Raw genomic sequence first — 14039 nt, 5'->3', positions numbered from 1 at the left:
TACCTGAGGCCTGGGCAAAAGGCAAGAGCTGATTTAAACATACATCATTCATTCATAACACCTGATCAGACAAGGAAAGGTGATTCTGGTTAAAGATGCTCTGAAATAGCTGATTCTACTTAGAGAAGGTTAGAAAATACTCAATTTCATTCTGCTGCTTTCATTTTAGACAGGTTAACCAATATCTAAAGTAGAAGTAGCAGGTATCTTATCTGAAAATAAATTGTTTTTCCTTAAATCCAAACCTTAGTGCTTTGGTGTTACTTTCCCTGATACTTCATTCTGAGTTAGTGGGAATAGCCTCATCAAATTCTGTTTTGGAACTGTAAAACTTGCAGTACTGGTCTATTCTGTGAGGGTGGTGTGTGGGCTTCAGTGAGGGCTTTTAGACAATTGTTTCTAATACAGGTAATACATCCAAATAAAACACCTCTTACTTGGCAGCTTGTTTTCATTAGGATGTTCGAAACAAAAAGACTGAAATGAGGCCCATCTTAAAAAGACTTTGACCATAATGATGTAGGATTATCAGCAAGGCATTTTATACATATGTCTTCAACTGTCATATTTTCTAATTTATATAGGTTTAATAATATCATATTGAATTAAATTAAAATTCTATTAAAAATCCATTATTTTTTAACCAAGAAATAGTTGAATCTGAATTTAAGATCAAATTGAAATATCTAACAATGTGTTTAAGTCAGATTTTCTATTTTTGAATTTGTGCAATATAGTAGTAGTGGCATTTAGGTTCAGGGCTTTGCACCAGTAACAAATGCAGCGCTAAAGCATTTTAGGTATAAATATTTTGTTCAGAGAAGGAACCTATATAAGTCCAAATATTTATCCACAAACTGAGTCAATAACCCTATCATCTAAGTATTTGTGTATAAATGCAAATATGAGAAAGGTGCAGATGGTACCTTTCAATTGCTGCTTTCAGATATGTTTCTTCACTTAAAATTGGGATCCATAGTAACTCCAGAAGTAGAATTGTCTTTTAGAATAATGACACTGAAGACATAATATCTAAAACAAGCAGAGAGGGGTGGTAAAAATTATATCCTGCTTGATTTTGTAGCATTATCCTTAAAACAACTGACCCCAACTGCACATCTGGGTCCCAGTGATTTGCTCCTCTGCTGCGAAACAATGACTTTTGGGCTAGGCCAAATATGTTGCATTGGGTGCTGTTTTGACATGACATATTACTGTCATGTTAGCAAATGTGGTTTTAGAGGAAAGACTGAGCTGTTTCTGCACATACCTGTGCTCTGTGGACTATGCATTGCCTGGGGAAAGCGAGAGTCCAGAGCAGCAAACATCTCTTCTACAGACTATCTTCAATAAATGGTTTGAAAACCAGGACATACAGATTCCTCTGCAGTAAATTTTAGGAAAAGGCTCATCTTTAATTCTTAGATGTGTTGCTGAACCACTGTGCAACAGAGAACTGAAGGTAAGAAAAATGAGGAAGGAGGAAAACAGAACGCATTTGTGTGAGGTAGAGGCTGGGGCTCATAGTCAAGCATGCAGTCTTTGTCTCTCATGGTTTTTTCCTGAATGTAAATTGAAATGAAGTGAAACTGGAAAAGATACCTCAATCTGTTTTAGGAAATGGACTCTGATCTCTGTCGTCTTTACCAGGGGACAGGCATTCTCTGAGGACCTGGAGTGCAGGGGGTTTCCCATGAGGTTTAGTGAAACAGGGAGTGACAGCCAGGACCAGTCCCACCATCCCAGCCAGGAGCTGGGGAGCTGAAATGGGGTAGTAGGCTTTAGGCTTCTGGGGGAGTACTGGAGGGTTTGGGCAGGGACAGTGAGGCCCATTGGCACTCCCAGGGCCAGCCTCTTTCCCAGGAAAGCACTCACTTATATTGCTTTGCTCTCGTTCTTTCTATTTCCTTAATGAATCTTTCTTTCCTTATAATCCTGTGACAACATGAAAGATAAGAAGTGATTCAATACAAAACTTGTAACAGCCTACTGTAAAAGGACATCAAACCACAGGAAAATTAACAAGTTTTCTGTCAGGTGAGAATCTATTTTTATTTCCTAAAATGGCAGCAAATGCTCAGGATGATTCACTTCTTTTCTTGTCTCTGTTGAACAAACAACATTACACAGGCTGTTGCATCACTTGGAGGTTTTGGTGTCCAGGACATCATAGGTATCAAGTAAAGTGGAACTCAAGGTTGTAGTGTGATAAGTTAGCACAGGGTTAACTACATTGCAGATAACTTGTGCTTTTTGATTATGTACTATGACATTTTTTGGATGTGACAAATTTTTGAACTTGTGCTTTTCTAGAAGGTGACTGCTAAAGAGTTTCTTGTGGCACTTTAGAAAAGATATCTGATGATTACTAATTCATTTGACACAGCTCTCGAATAATGTAAATCATTATATTCTTCTGTGGCATTAATGGATATAATCTCTTTCAAAAATCCCACAAAATCCTCTGTCTCTTGTCTCAGTATAGTCAAGTATATCTGCTTTAGTGTATCTAGACTTGGCAGTGCTCCAGTTTCTTTGATGTATTTAGTTAGAAAGAGACTTGATAAGTAGGTACCAGTGTTTAGGGATGAGTGAAGCCAGTTTAATACAGATATTTTGAGATTCAAGACTTTGTCTTTTTTCTAATGTCCCTTCCCTCTTCTGCTTACCCTGAAATGTAATTAGATTGAGGTTTATTTGACTTGGAAATAAAATCTTCATATCTAAACTTAAAAGACAACATAGCAACACTTTGCTGGTTTTGTGGGGAAAAAAACCCAAAAAAACAAGAGAAAAAAACCCCAACAAACAGAACCCAAAGCTTTTAGCTTTTCTCTCACGGTAACAGAAAGAAACAGATTTTGCATTTACAAGTTTTTGCCAACTATGAGATCTTATCCAGTAACAGAGAACGAGTGACTAGTTTCAATGATGGTTTAGAAGACACACTTTCCAAGTGTCTTACAATATTTGAAGTAGTGGCATTTCACTGTTTTTAATTTCTATGAAATTTTTTCATGGGCAGAAGTCCTCTTTGGGTTATACAGTAGCATATCTCTTTTCATACTGAGGTATTTAGTTATTAGGGTCACAAAACTGAGCAGCGACCACTTGATGTAAATTGTTTCTGCTCATACAATGTCATGACCAGGCTGATGGATCATAAAAAACTGAAGACATAGGTAAGAGAAATAGAACTCCATTTTGCTGTTCTTTTCTCTGCTCAGGTCGGAAGGCAACTGTGCCCTGAAACACGTCATGCAGCTTTACTGCTATACTCCTTATTATGGTACAGCACTAAATATGTTTACGTTTTTCTGAAAAGTGTGTATTTAATAAACAATGTGTCTTAGTGAATCAGAGGGAAGTGAACCTTAAAAATTTCTGAGGGCTGGATCAACTGTGCCTGTATCATTACAGTCAGAGGTTTGTTATTTTTATCTTAAAATCCTCCAGTAATGGAGACTACTCAAACTACTAAATAATCTACTCCAGTGCTTTGTTATGAATAGAGATATTCAGCTCGAATTATACATTTGTGGTTCTAAACTTTTCCTGTATTTAATAAAATTAGCTAGTTAAGCATGCCCAAACATTGTTCTTATGTTTCTTTATGGGGGATTTTGGATTTTTTTTTTAATAATTCAACTTCCAGTGTTACAACTCCTATTGAAATACAGATGGATATGTAAGGGCCATACATTTATTCAAACTTATCGCCTTCTTCCATCTAGTTGAAATGCCTTACTTTTTTCCTTCTTTCATCAATTATGCTTAGGGACTCAGAACTGGTTGAATTAAATTTTGAAACCATATTTCATCACCTCTAGAAACCCAGTGATATCTTGGAGGGTATCATGCAGTCTATGCCTTACAGAAATAGTAAAGAAATACTGTGTTTCTCAGGAAAATGTTTTTTGAGCATTAGAAATATGATTTGCATACATACTGGAGTTCTCACCATCGAATTCTAAACCTCGAAATTTCTGCTGAGAAAAGGTGGTTAATCACCCTCACTTTACACTTTTGTCTACCTTAACTTCCTTGTCCCATTTTATCCCATACCTCTGGCTTCTTTAAAGAGAATGTTTTTATATGGCAAGACTGATTTTTAAGGCTGTTTTTCATTGTTTATGTGTTGTTAAAAATCAGCATGTGAAATAGCTTTGCAGCCTAAGGCCAGAGAGAGGCAGCAGGAAACAGAGATGCAGGAGTTCAGCTTTGTTTTTCTCCTACATGGCTATTGGCAGTCCCTCCATATGCTGGGATTCAGTCTCCCCCAAACCAATGCCTGAAGCCTTCACAATGTGTTGCTGCAGTAGAGCAGCAAGCATTCAAGGGTTTATCTCTAAAAGATTTGATCACTCACTGTTTATGAAGCAGCACAGGTTGTGCCGATAATGAAAGACCTCCTCTTCCTTCCCCCTCGCAATTAGCAGGTCTTGTCTGTCTCACGTTCCTTATGAAAAAGTTTTATGTCAATATTGACAAGATGAGAAAAGGAAAATGAATTGACTTTGCACAGCTTCAGTCTCATCCTGTGAAAAATTCTGTGGGAGCCATTCTGTCGTCTTCTCTAACACTACCCTAAAAATGCATAATACCTTAGATGTTGAAGATTACACACATGACACTGGCTTTAACATCTGTTTTGTGTTACTCTAGAGTGTGTTCAGGATGTTATGACTCACCTAACAAGAAAGTAAAAAAGCCCCAAAACCCCAACCCCTTTCCCATGAGAAAGAATGAAAAAAACACTCAACTTTTCAACTTCCCTTCCGAGCGAGGAATTTGTTTATCAGAGTTAGCAATGTGAAGAAGAAGCAAATGCTAGAAATCCCAGAATTTCAAAGAGGCTTTGTTTTGTGATGAAGGAACTGAATCTCATGAATCAGAGGTGTGACAGCCCATACAAAGTAGTTAACCTTCCTGGGTTTCCTATTTGCTAAAAGAGATTGTAATACTTCTACTTACCTTTCCTCTGTTTTGCCAAGATCAATTCCAGATGTTTCAAGAGGTGCTTCTTTAAGGCAATGGGTGTGTATAAAACCCAGCCAAAGTCAAAATGAAAAAAAGATGAGAATACTTTTAATCCCAGTCTAAACTGGGTATTTGCTTTTTATCAGTCATATTTAATGGGAAAGTGAATTTCAAGGAAATGGATGCCTACATTATTATCTTTAGTAGTTAAAAAGTGTAGACATAGAACACAGCAGTTAAGAATGAAAACAAGGATCAGTAAAATGTAATAACAATTTATAAAAGAGCACCATAAAGTCAATTTAGTATTTCGTAGAGATTCAAGTAACTGATTACAGAGTTATTCTGATGTGCTACTGTTCGTCTAGCACAAACTGTGGTGAGTCACACTGTGAATCATTTGCAGGTGGTATTTTATTACAGGTGCCAACAAACAAAGTTTTTGGTATCAAGTGAAAAGATTGAAAAACACTTTTTCTATAACAGAATGCAATTTTGCAACCCACTGTCAGTGACACCATTAGGCGCCTAATATTTTAGAGACTCACATTTGATAGACAAATTGTGTTAAGGTTTATTAACCTTTGCATTGATGTAGCGCACTTCATCTTCAAGTGGCAAACCAACCTATTTACTTCCTATTCTTTTATTTCACTCCTTCTCTTCTCCCAGTTATGAGTCACATATATCTGGTATCAAATGAAAAAAATGGCATGCTAAGAAATTATCAAAATAAAAACTTAAAGGACGTGGCCAGCATTTACAGTTGTTTTTTTTCCCTCAATTAATTCTCCAGAATTTTGAGTTATCTTCATGCCTACAGTTTACCCATCTGTGAGAACACCTTCTGGGTTTGTAATCCCAGTTTGATATTTTTAGCACAACAGTGAAACTGAAATAAAGATCCAAATCTGATAATTGCATTAAACTCAAGGAAAATGGATGCCACATGCAATTTCCTATGGGCTTTGTGGGAGACGGGGATTTTTCCAGAAAATGTATCCTTTTAAGGAGCAATGTCTGAGGAGAAGCACACACAGAGCAGTGCTCATCAGCAAAGATAAATATCAGGGCTCTTCACTTGGGTGTCATGTCTAGGGTTGCACAGGCAGTGGAATGCAATTAAATCTACTTCCTCTGCAGACTTAAAAAGCCTTCCAGTAGGCTTTTTGATATGGCACCTGGTTTTGAAAATGATCAGTATGTGCCACTTACTTGAAGACATCTCCACCCAGAACAGAGCTTAGACCAGCATGCATTTAAGTTGTTAAGTGAGAGGCCTCATCAAAAAGACAGTTAGAACAATGGATGCTTGAATTGTTCCAGGGCATGGCGAGGTTCTAAAGCAACTTTCAGTGGGTAAATGTCAAAACACACAAGTAAATAGAAAACTAACTAGTTTTGAGGGGTTGCCTAATAAACATGATATTGTTACCTTAAATACTCAAGGACTTTTTAAAAATGGGTATCTTCCCATAATAGTTTCACAGACTTATTTGACAGTAAGAACACTTTTGTGTCAGACTTTTTCTCCTCAGAGTCTGATACCTAACTATTGAAAATTTGAGTAAGAATATGTTTTCCAAAGCCTTCCACATGTACCACAATGCTGTAGAACACATCTGAAAGTATTGCACTTACACAGGTCTCCAAAAATGCTTGTTCTGCTAATAAGATTAGCTGAAATAAGATTAGTTTGTCAGGATGCCAGAGTTTTTCTCGTTATGAAATATTACTGCATCCTTTAGTATTTTTTCAGCAAAATTCATTTAAGTTAGCAAATATCTTTTGAAAGACTTGTGTATGTCTCATCTGTAGTGGTGGCTTATTAAATTAGCTTGCTGTTCACTGTGTTTGAACAAGAAAGCATCATATCAATTTCATTACTGCAAATACAAATTCTTGTTTTTACGAGATCAGCTTTTTCAACTCCCAGCATGGCTGGTAGAGATGTATGTGTCTCAGTCTGAAATGCAGAACTTCATAAAAATGGCCTCACATGTTCTAGAAGAAAAGATAAATTTGTAAGAACTAAACCAGAATCAGATTTTATCTAATTGCTGGAAAGTGATTGACTATATAGACGCCTCTTATTGGACATTACTAAGTGTTAGTTATATAGTAATGCTATATTTATTTAGTTGCTTGCAACTAATTTTAATGATTATTTTAAAAAATCAAACCCATATGGCCTATATATAGTTGTCTTGCAAAATGTAACTGACATTCTGAAGGTGATTATTTTTTAAACTCTCTGTATTGGGAAAACACCAGGAGTACCTTTCATTAGGGAACATAAAAGTAAACAATTTTGAAATATGGCATTTTGACATGCCAATTATTGTACAGAATCTCGTTGAAAGTTGCTAAAAATAATGTTAGTTCTTTAGCATATACATAGCTAGTGACTGTGTTAGATCCTTGCTTATATTTTATGAAATGCACAACTGTGGTGTTTTATAAGGAGAAAACACTTTAAAAGCACATATTTGCATTTGTGTGAGTGAACAGAAGGAAACAGAAGAAAATTCCCTCCTGACAATGATAATTTGTCTCTAAATGAGGAGATTTGATCCATAACATTCATCACTGTAATTACAACCAGAACAAAATTGTTCAGATATAAACATAGCTTATTTTCTGATTTTGTGAGAATTTTAAGCAAGTCGATTTTATTCTACTACGTTGCACACATTTAATATTTCCTTGCATTAAATATTAATATTAACAAATGCTTACTAGTGCAAAATAAAAATATTAATTAGAAATTCTTTTAAATAATAAACCATAATAGACTTTGTTGCCATATCTCTGGTGTCTTTTCCACCATTTTTAAATGAATGAGAACTAAATTTGACTTGTAATTTATATATTTTGGAGTAAAATTGTAACAGCTCTTATGAAGGCTCTGTTATCATTGATAATAAGAATTGCACTTGGAGGCAAACATTCCTTTCTTGACCCACATTTATGTGGGCGTTGCCTGACATCCTCATTTTATATGTGTATTACTTATGTAATAATGAATAAAAAAAATAAGTGAGTATGGCTTTGGTTTATGTTTTATTTTTTTAGAAGAAACATAGGACACGATTGATATCATCTAATTTAACTGGTCCCATCAGACCTCTTAGTCTTTTTTTCAAATCTGGAAGGAAAAAAATAATGACATTGCTATTTATTTCACCTATTTTGAGCATGTATTCCATTCTATTTTAGGGTAGATTCGATGTGCCTCTTTCAAAGTGATCACAGCATTAAACCTGACAGAATTCAAGAAGCATTTGGACAATACTCTCAGGCACAAGGTGTGATTCTTGGGGCTGTGCTATGCAGGGCGAGGAGCTGGACTTTGATGATCCTTGTGGGTCCCTTCCAACTCATGAGATTCTATGATCTTTGAAACGGATTTGAGGTACCTATCTTTCAAATGAATGCTTTATATTAATGTGCCTAATTTGACGTAGATATAATTCCTTCATAATATTCACCAGGTCTGGATTTTCAGAGGTAAATTGGGATCACCTTTGACATATATCTTACATACCATATATTTTTACAGAAAGGAAGTGAATAGCATATTTGCTCCCTTCTGATTTTGTTTTTGTGCACTCTTAAACATAGGAAAATTATTCTCATCAAAAAGTCAATAATTCAGATCACCTGAATTTGCATAAGGAAAAAATATTGGGGTTTTTTTCCTGGTATTTATACTAAATGAGCCAAGTTTTGCTCTGACTTATAATGGTCTAAAGCCATTATAGACACAGTGAATTCATTAATTATAATTAATAATTTTTCTATTTCCATAGGATAAGTCATATATAATAGAAAAAGGAAGAAAACCCTCTTTCTCATTACCAGTGAATTTTTTTCAAACTAGTTGAATCATAATAAGTAGCATGGTCCTTTTTTTTTTTTTTATCTGAGTAGTCTACTTTGGTTCCAAAAATAGAAGTTATTATTATCTCACACCTCAGATTGAAACGTTAACCACAAAACTGGTTTTATATGTTAACATTCCTTCTGGCAAGGCAGACTGAAGATTAAAATTCTTCTCTAACAAAATTCTTGTAATTTCAATTATTCAAGTATTATCTGAGATGGACAACTATAGTGATTTATTGTGGAAAAATTAAGAGGCCTATTACTTGCTAGGGAAAGTACAGACATACCGTTAATTTGACATAAACCGCATAAAGATACTAAATGTGACTCTAATTAGTTTTATTCACCACTCGAGCCTCTGCAGTTGGATTCCTTTGATGTCATCCTGCTTCTAACATGAGTAATGGGACTGGTTAGTGAACAATATTTCATACTGCCACATTCCAGTAGAAGTGGTTTCCACTAGTATGCAGTGTTCCAGTGGATGCACTTTGATAAAATGGTAAAAACGAGAAGCTCATATCTATCTCATTTCTTGACATAGAAAATACTGCAGATTGGTGATACATCAGTATGTACAAAATTACCCTTTGCTAATACAATGAACCTGTTTATTATAGCAGACTATGCTCACTTAATCACTGTTGTACAATAAATCATATTTGTTATGTACTTACATAATGCTACTCAGCAAAAAAGGTACATTGTATAATTCAAAATATCGTTAATTAAACTAGTTAAAACCAAATTTCCAACTTGTTAAAAAAAAAAAAAAAACAACCTCAAAAATCTAGAAACAGAGAGAAAGGGTCTGCACCTTACTGCAAAAGTTCTGACTCCTTAAGTATAAGCTATTTGTTGATGCAGGAATAATCTACATGCTTGCTCCTAAACTAGAATCTTAACTTTGGTAAGTTCCCTGGACCAAGGATATGTAAAAGCTTGCTGTAGGTTGACCTTGGCTGGTATCTATCTGGCTCTCAGACACCCACCCACCTGCTGTCTCACTCCCTTTCCTAAGCTGGACAAGGGAAGAAAACATAATGGAACAGCTCATGACTGAGATAAAGACAAAGATATCAATTACTAATTATTGTTACAAGCAAAACAGGCTTGGCTTGGGGAAAATTAATTTAATCTTTCGTCAATTTATTGAAAAGTGAAAAACAAAGACAAAACAATGCTTTTCCTCACAATCCCTCTTTTTCCTAGGTACAATTTCAGTCCTCTATTCCTGACTCCTCTAACCACTCCACCCCCACCAAGCAGAACAGGAGGATGGAGAGTGAGAAGTTGAGCTGTCTGCCACTCCCTCATCCTCACAGCTTTTTCCTGTTCCTCACACTTTTCCCCTGCTCTATCGTGGGTCCACTGTATGGGTTACAGTCCTTCCAGATAAACCTGCTCTGTCTTGGGCTCTTCTCTGCATGCTGCAGTTCCATCATATTTACCTGCTGTGCTGTGGTCTTTTCCATGGGCTACATGGAAATACCTGCTTCAGGTCCTGGAGCATCTTCTTTCCAACTTCTCTGAGCTTGGCGTCCACAGTATTATTTTCCTCACTGCTACGCATCCTTTTTTCCTTCTTAAATATGTTTTCCCCAAGGCACCACCAGGCTGAAGGGTCCAGCAGTGTCCTGTGGTGGGTGTGTGGGAGCTGGCATTGTTTGACACAGGACAGCCCCTGCTTTTTCCTCACAGAGGCCATCCCTGCAGCCCATCAGCTCCAGCACCTGGACATGGCCACGCCCCAAAAATACCTTTGACTAAAAGAGACTCCTAATTAGCCTGATGTTAAAACTTCTGAATGAGGAAGTAAGTAAGTAAATAAAATATGTTTATACTCTTTGTCTCTTCTCACAAAGAAGATGTTAACTGTATTTCACATTGTTTAGGACTTTGTGTGTGGCCTGCTGAATGAAAAAGACAATGGGAAGTGCTGTATTAAATTTGGTTATGACTGAAATTGGCCATCTGGATCAACATTTACCAGATATGACAGCGCCTGGGTTAGAGGGAGAGGGCTTAGTGGGAGGTTTTCCAGGATATAATTGCACTCAAATATTGATTAATTCTTTCATAAAATCATAGAATAGTTTGGGTTGGAAGGGACTTTAAAGGTCACCTAGTTCCACCCCCCCTGCCATGGACAGGAACACCTAAACCAAGTTACTCAGAACCCATCCAGCCTGGCCTTGAACACTTCCAGGAATGGGGCATCCACAGCTTCTCTGGGCAACCTGTTCCAGTGCCTCACCCCTCACAGTAAAAAACTTCCTCCTAACACATAATCTAAAACTACTATCTTTTAGTTTGAATCCATTCCCCCATGTCCTATCATTACATAATCTTGTATAAACTCCCTCCCCATCTTCCTTGTAGGCTCCCTTCAGGTACTGGGAGGTCACAATTAGGTCACATAGAAGCCTTCTCTTTGCCAGGCTGAACAAATGCAATTCTCTCAGCCTTTCCTCATATGAGAAGTGCTCCATCCCTCTAATAATCTTGGTCATCTTCCTCTGGACTAGCTCCAACAGGTCCATGTCTTTCCTGTGCTGGGGCCCCAGAGCTGGATGTAGCACTGCAGGTGGGGTCTCACCAGAGCAGAGCAGAGGGACAGAATCCCCTCCCTCACCCTGCTGGCCATGCTGCTTTGGATGCAGCCCAGGACACATTTGGCTCTCTGGGCTCCAAGTGCACATTACCAGCTCATGTCCAGCCCTGCACTGACCGGCACCCCCAAGTGTTTCTCAGCAGGGCTGCTCTTGATCTGTCCATCCCTCAGCCTGTGTTGGTAACGGGGGTTGCCCTGACCCAGATGCAACACCTTGCACTTGGTCTTGTTAACAACCCACATGAGATTTCCATTGGCCCACTTCTTGAGCTTGTCCAGGTCCCTCTGACTGACATCCGGTCCCTCAGGTGTGTCAACAACTGCTTGGAGTCATCAGCAATAGAAATATGACTCAACTAAGTGGTTTTCTAGATGAAAAGAGCAGTCTAAATAAGTTAGTATTTGTTATTACTTTTTGTAATTTTCAGCACTGAAATGCATTTAGTGTTTTTTTTAGAAGCAATCAAAAAATATCAAAAGGAAAGGGGAGTTTCAATTGAGAAAAACAGTGATGGAAGCAGGACTCATGGTTATGCTGATTAGAGAATAGGTTCCAGTTTAGGCTGCAGCTTGGAAAAAGCACAAAAAAGTGTTGAAGAATTGTTCCTAAAGACACAGCAAGGTAAAGAGAATATTCTATGTCATGTATAAGAGCAATATGAAATTTTTCTGTTACAACCTTAATGCGTTTCTCCATTTTTTTTTTTTCCTGGCAAGCTGGGAAAGACAGTGCTGAAATGAGTTCTTAATTAAAATGAAGTGAATTGAGGAAACACTGATGATTCTCTGTTATCTTGAAAATTATCTTTTCCTTTGGAAAGGAAGATGAAGAAATGAAAGGTCTGTTTAGTCAAAGAAATACCAGGATAAATTTTACTTAGCTAATTACTATTTTTAGATATTTTTAGACTTGCGATATGATAATAACTAGTGACACATTTGAGAAAAGCCAAAATTTAACAAGAAACTGAAACAGCCACCAATATTTTGATATGACAATGTTTTAACCCATAAGATAAAAAAATATTTAGGGAGTAGGTAGGTAAAATAAATAAAATACATATAAGAACTCTTTTAAAAGAGCATTTCCTTGTGTTCATGTTGATGCATTTTCTCCTATACCTCTTCCCTGTTATGTGTTAAAACAAACAACACAAAGACATCAGCCTGGATTGAAGACTGCTTTGCCTTTAGAAATGAGGAAATATTAACTCTGGCGTGTGATTTCCACTGAAGTAAATTTTGGATTTCTTGCAGTAATTTCAGTATGACTAGAAAGAAATGAACTTGTGAAATTTAAATGTATTGATTAGGACAAATATAGTGTCAGTGTTATCTGTCTGTAAAAAGGAGATAAAAGATTTAAAAACCACAAAAAGATAATTGCATAAAGACATGCCTAGTTAAGATTTAAGTGGGTAGTCCTGCCAATATTTAATATTTAAAGGAAGAAAAAGAAAATGAAGACTAGTTTACGGTTGAAGAATGAGCCATAACATGTTAAATTAGAACAGTCAAAAATAATGGTTGGGATTTTCACTGGCTCTCCATTACACCTGTTTATCTAATTGAACATTAATGGGATTTGGGTATTTTGTTCCCTTGTGACTGAAAATTCCAAACATAGTTACTAACAGAGAGAAATAAAAAGCAGAACACAAGATGGAGAATTGAACATAAAAGTCAGAAAATAAAAAGAGTAAAACAAAAGCAAATCTTCTATATGCTGAAACCATAACCATGGAAAGTATAAGCAATACTTGGTGTTGAGCAGAGGTGTTAGAGGAGAATCAGGAATGCATTTTTTCCAGAGCTCATATGAGAAAGGAGTCAATACCTGCTGCTAGCTGTGGTGTGGATCTTACATTGACAATGTAATGTTTGGGAATATGTTTATCAGTGTCCCAGACTTATGCCTCACTGAGAAACTTTTTGCTATTATATCTCTGAAGCAAAGATACAATTTTCTCAGCAACTAGAAAATGTACCAGAAAAAACCCCCCCAGTTGCCCACAAAAGGCTAAAACACAAATGTTTTCTTGTAAAAGCATTTATGCTACTTTTCAGAAGATATTGTCTCAGTTTTGTTCATCTAATCCTGAAGGAAGTCATGTCCACTGGAGAAACATAAACTCCATCCAGCTAAAGCATAGAAACACAGACATGCTTAATTAATCCATTGGAGAGAAAGTGAGAAGCAGGGACAACTGAGCTCCAGAGGAGTTTTCCAAAGAAAAGAAATGGTTTCCCTTGGTGCAGGACTTGTGAAGCAGAACATCTTCAATTTACTGGTGGGAATGAGAGCCTGCTTTGAAAGCTAATTAATTGTATTACTTAGCTGTAGCTGAGCAGACCTTCTCTGGAGCCATGTTTGGGAATAAGAGAACTTTCCATTGTAATGCATAACTCCGCAGCTGCAGATAGACTCTAGACCAGCAGAGAGGCTGCATTGTTACTTCTGTGGTTTGCTTGCTAAGTATCCACTTAGTATAACTGGTTTTAGATCCATGCAATAGTTTACATAGTTGGTGAAGTGAGCACTGGTAAAACACAGTCC

At 36.8% G+C, this 14039-nt stretch overlaps 1 long non-coding RNA gene across 2 annotated transcripts in view; it reads right to left on the bottom strand.

The window, feature by feature from the left end:
* The window catches only part of LOC108448032, a 31413-nt gene extending 20750 nt beyond the window's left edge, over window positions 1-10663 (bottom strand). For both annotated transcript variants that reach the window (XR_001863816.1, XR_001863817.1), the window contains exon 1: window positions 10320-10663. This is a non-coding gene — a long non-coding RNA (uncharacterized LOC108448032). The remainder of the gene's footprint in view (window positions 1-10319) is intronic.
* Between the last annotated feature and the right edge of the window lie 3376 nt (window positions 10664-14039).

The sequence above is a fragment of the Corvus brachyrhynchos genome, unplaced genomic scaffold, assembly GCF_000691975.1.
Source record: "Corvus brachyrhynchos isolate BGI_N302 unplaced genomic scaffold, ASM69197v1 scaffold14, whole genome shotgun sequence".
NCBI classification, from domain to species: domain Eukaryota; kingdom Metazoa; phylum Chordata; class Aves; order Passeriformes; family Corvidae; genus Corvus; species Corvus brachyrhynchos.
This window is presented reverse-complemented; position numbering and strand designations above follow the sequence as displayed.